The following is a 5,229-nucleotide window of genomic DNA, read 5'->3' on the forward strand; positions in this document are numbered from 1 at the left end:
ATTCTGGTTGATCCTGCCAGTAGTTATATGCTTGTCTCAAAGATTAAGCCATGCATGTCTAAGTACACACGAATTAAAAGTGAAACCGCAAAAGGCTCATTATATCAGTTATGGTTTATTAGATCGTTAACAGTTACTTGGATAACTGTGGTAATTCTAGAGCTAATACATGCAATATAAACACGGACCTTTTGGAACGTGTGCTTTTATTAGGCTAAAACCAAGCGATTTCTTCGGAAATCGTTATAATGGTTGAACTCTAGATAATTTGCCGATCGTATGGTCTAGTACCGACGACAGATCTTTCAAATGTCTGCCCTATCAACTATTGATGGTAGTATCTAGGACTACCATGGTTGCTACGGGTAACGGGGAATCAGGGTTCGATTCCGGAGAGGGAGCCTGAGAAACGGCTACCACATCTAAGGAAGGCAGCAGGCGCGTAAATTACCCACTCCCAGTTCGGGGAGGTAGTGACGAAAAATAACAATACAGGACTCATATCCGAGGCCCTGTAATTGGAATGAGTACACTTTAAATCCTTTAACAAGGACCAATTGGAGGGCAAGTCTGGTGCCAGCAGCCGCGGTAATTCCAGCTCCAATAGCGTATATTAAAGTTGTTGCGGTTAAAACGTTCGTAGTTGAATTTGTGCTTCATACGGGTAGTACAACTACAATTGTGGATTGTACATTACCTTATGTATGCAAGCGTATTATCGGTGGAGTTCTTATACATTTATGATACTTATGTACCATTATGTATTCCTCCTATTAAAACCTGCTTCAGTGCTCTTCATCGAGTGCTGTTGTGGGCCGTTACAATTACTTTGAACAAATTAGAGTGCTTAAAGCAGGCTCCAAATGCCTGAATATTTTGTGCATGGAATAATGAAATAAGACTTCTGATCTACTTTCATTGGTTTTTAGATCAAGAGGTAATGATTAATAGAAGCAGATTGGGGGCATTAGTATTACGACGCGAGAGGTGAAATTCTTGGACCGTCGTAAGACTAACTTAAGCGAAAGCATTTGCCAAAGATGTTTTCATTAATCAAGAACGAAAGTTAGAGGTTCGAAGGCGATCAGATACCGCCCTAGTTCTAACCATAAACGATGCCAGCTAGCAATTGGGTGTAGCTACTTCTATGGCTCTCTCAGTCGCTTCCCGGGAAACCAAAGCTTTTGGGCTCCGGGGGAAGTATGGTTGCAAAGCTGAAACTTAAAGGAATTGACGGAAGGGCACCACCAGGAGTGGAGCCTGCGGCTTAATTTGACTCAACACGGGAAAACTTACCAGGTCCGAACATAAGCGTGTAAGACAGATTGATAGCTCTTTCTCGAATCTATGGGTGGTGGTGCATGGCCGTTCTTAGTTCGTGGAGTGATTTGTCTGGTTAATTCCGATAACGAACGAGACTCAAATATATTAAATAGATGCTTTCAGGATTATGATGTTGAAGCTTTCATAGCCTTCATTCATGAATATAGTAAAATATAATTGTGTTTGAATGTGTTTATGTTAGTGGAGTCGTACCTGTTTGTTTGTCCCATTATAAGGACACTAGCTTCTTAAATGGACAAATTGCGTCTAGCAATAATGAGATTGAGCAATAACAGGTCTGGAATGCCCTTAGATGTCCTGGGCTGCACGCGCGCTACAATGAAAGTATCAACGTGTATTTCCTAGACCGAGAGGTCCGGGTAAACCGCTGAACCACTTTCATGCTTGGGATTGTGAACTGAAACTGTTCACATGAACTTGGAATTCCTAGTAAGTGCGAGTCATTAACTCGTATTGATTAAGTCCCTGCCCTTTGTACACACCGCCCGTCGCTACTACCGATTGAATTATTTAGTGAGGTCTCCGGACGTGATCACTGTGACGCTAACGTGTTACGGTTGTTTCGCAGAAGTTGACCAAACTTGATGGTTTAGAGGAAGTAAAAGTCGTAACAAGGTTTCCGTAGGTGAACCTGCGGAAGGATCATTAACGTGATTTTTCCAATAAAATAAAATTTATATATATTTAATATATATAAAAAAGAAAAATAAAATATAAAAATAAAAATGTACAATTATGGTACAAAATGTATAAAATATACAATAAATATATAAACAAATACAAAAAAGAATACTTCAAAAGAAGTAAAAATACAAATACAAATTAGACTGGGTGTGTTACTATAAGTAATGCATTCAGTCTTTTTTTTTTCAAAAAAAATTAAGAACAAAAAGTATTTAAACGGTAGCCAAATGTCATCGTCATCGAAATAGTGACGCTTATGAAAATATATATATGAATAAACAAACTTGCTATAGCAAAAGTCGAACAACAAAGGTGTCGTACCCTTCGGGGTAATATCCTCCTGGGTGTAAAAACCCGCCCTTCGGAGTGGCGTGTATACGTTGCGACGAATTAACCCCTAAAGGTGTCGTACTTGGACAATATCCCGGTACTATCCGGCTAAAACGCATAGCATAAGTTGTAACGATATATATATAATAAAAAAAAAAACAAATACAAAATAGACTGGGTGTGTTACTATAAGTAATGCATTCAGTCTTTTTTTTTCAAAAAAAAATATGAACAAAATATTTAAATGGTAGCCAAATGGTGTCGTCATCTAAATAGTGACGTTTTTAGCCAATATACAAAAACAAATTAGACTGGGTGTGTTACTATATGTAATGCATTCAGTCTTTTTTTTTCAAAAAAAAATATGAACAAAATATTTAAATCGTAGCCAAATGGTGTTGTCATCTAAATAGTGACGTTATAACCAAAATACAAAAACAAATTAGACTGGGTGTATTACTATAAGTAATGCATTCGGTCTTTTTTTTTCAAAAAAAAATATGAACAAAATATTTAAATGGTAGCCAATTGTCATCGTCATCGAAATAGTGACGCTTATGAAAATATATATATGCATAAACAAACTTGCTAGAGCAAAAGTCGAAAAAACAAAGGTGTCGTACCCTTCGGGGTAATATCCTCCTGGGTGTAAAAACCCGCCCTTCGGAGTGGCGTGTATACGTTGCGACGAATTAACCCCTAAAGGTGTCGTACTTGGACAATATCCCGGTACTATCCGGCTAAAACGCATAGCATAAGTTGTAACGATATATATATATAAAAATAAAAATGTATAAAAATGTTGTACTTAGATTTCTTTAAAAGAAATTTATAAGTTAACGATTCTTTGGAATTGGACATTCGCAACATAAAAAAAATACATAAAATATAAAAAGAAATAAATTTTTATTTCTTAAAAAAAAAAATTGACTAAATATAAAATAAAAAAATAATAATACTCTAAGCGGTGGATCACTTGGCTCATGGGTCGATGAAGAACGCAGCAAACTGTGCGTCATCGTGTGAACTGCAGGACACATGAACATCGACATTTTGAACGCATATAGCAGTCCATGCTGTTATGTACTTTAATTAATTTTGAAGTGCTGCTTGGACTACATATGGTTGAGGGTTGTGATACTATGCTAAATAAGCTGCTTTTGATTTATCAAATGCGCATGTTATATTATTGGATTTGTAAAAATTCATAATATTAAAATATAATATATACCTCAAAATAATATCGAGCGACAGTAAGTTCGTTTTATCTATTTTTTAGAGGATGTTAGTATATAAAAATTTCTAACATTGCAGATCGTTGTCATAATATAATTTGGCAATTGAGGCATTCTACTTGAATTGATAAAATGGCTGAAATGATCGATATATAAAAAATATTTTGAATTGAGTATATAAAATTATTAAGCAAATAAAAAGTGTTAAGCAACCTCAACTCATATGAGATAACTCCCCGAATTTAAGCATATTAATGAGGGAAGGAAAAGAAACTAACAAGGATTTTCTTAGTAGCGGCGAGCGAAAAGAAATCAGTTCAGCACTAAGCCATTTTGTCTTTATGGCAAATATGGGATGCAGTGTATGGAACATCTATAATCTAGTATGAGAAATTAACGATTTAAGTCCTTCTTAAATGAGGCCATTTACCCATAGAGGGTGCCAGGCCCGTATAACGTTAATGATTACTAGAAGGTGTTTCCAAAGAGTCGTGTTGCTTGATAGTGCAGCACTAAGTGGGTGGTAAACTCCATCTAAAACTAAATATAACCATGAGACCGATAGTAAACAAGTACCGTGAGGGAAAGTTGAAAAGAACTCTGAATAGAGAGTTAAATAGTACGTGAAACTGCTTAGAGGTTAAGCCCGATGAACCTGAATATCCATTATGGAAAATTCAATACTAATATAAAAATATATAAAAAATATTTTAACAATAGTGTGCAATTTTTCCATATAAGGACATTGTAATCTGTTAATGTAATAAATATTTATCATAAGATCCATTACTTAAGTTTATTCAAATTGTTTATCTTCGGATTTTCAACATAAAATAAATGTTTTGGATTTGATAAATCATTGACAGATATAATTATATATTGTGCTTAAATTTTTCGGAATTTTACAATGGTAAATAAATCTATTGATTTGTTTATTTATATTGTATGCACTTTTATGATTAACAATGCGATAGATTCAGGATACCTTCGGGACCCGTCTTGAAACACGGACCAAGGAGTCTAACATATGTGCAAGTCATTGGGTATTTTTAATAAAACCCAATGGCATAATTAACTTAACTTAATTTAATGGGATTAGTTTATAATTTGTTATGAATTATTTATTCAATCCCGGGGCGTTCTATACAGTTATGCATAATGATATTTATATTATTTATGCCTCTAACTAGAGCGTACCTTGAGCATATATGCTGTGACCCGAAAGATGGTGAACTATACTTGATCAGGTTGAAGTCAGGGGAAACCCTGATGGAAGACCGAAACAGTTCTGACGTGCAAATCGATTGTCAGAATTGAGTATAGGGGCGAAAGACTAATCGAACCATCTAGTAGCTGGTTCCCTCCGAAGTTTCCCTCAGGATAGCTGGTGCAATTAAAAATTATATAAAATAATCTTATCTGGTAAAGCGAATGATTAGAGGCCTTAGGGTCGAAACGATCTTAACCTATTCTCAAACTTTAAATGGGTAAGAACCTAGCCTTTCTTGATATGAAGGTTTTGGTTGTGATATATTGTGCCCAGTGGGCCACTTTTGGTAAGCAGAACTGGCGCTGTGGGATGAACCAAACATAATGTTAAGGTGCCAAAATTAACAACTCATGCAGATACCATGAA

At 35.5% G+C, this 5,229-nt stretch overlaps 3 non-coding genes across 3 annotated transcripts in view; all 3 read left to right on the forward strand.

Moving 5' to 3' along the window:
* On the forward strand, positions 1-1,992 carry LOC129920770 (small subunit ribosomal RNA). The gene has a single exon (XR_008773325.1). It is a non-coding gene; the product is annotated as a small subunit ribosomal RNA (ribosomal RNA).
* A 1,322-nt stretch (positions 1,993-3,314) lies between these two features.
* Positions 3,315-3,493, forward strand: LOC129920841 (5.8S ribosomal RNA). The gene has a single exon (XR_008773378.1). It is a non-coding gene; the product is annotated as a 5.8S ribosomal RNA (ribosomal RNA).
* A 309-nt stretch (positions 3,494-3,802) lies between these two features.
* LOC129920797 (large subunit ribosomal RNA) overlaps positions 3,803-5,229 on the forward strand; it is a 4,150-nt gene continuing 2,723 nt past the window's right edge. Inside the window, exon 1 of the ribosomal RNA XR_008773352.1 lies at positions 3,803-5,229. This exon is cut by the window's right edge and continues 2,723 nt beyond it. This is a non-coding gene — a ribosomal RNA (large subunit ribosomal RNA).

This window comes from Episyrphus balteatus (genome assembly GCF_945859705.1).
Source record: "Episyrphus balteatus chromosome X unlocalized genomic scaffold, idEpiBalt1.1 SUPER_X_unloc_1, whole genome shotgun sequence".
NCBI classification, from domain to species: domain Eukaryota; kingdom Metazoa; phylum Arthropoda; class Insecta; order Diptera; family Syrphidae; genus Episyrphus; species Episyrphus balteatus.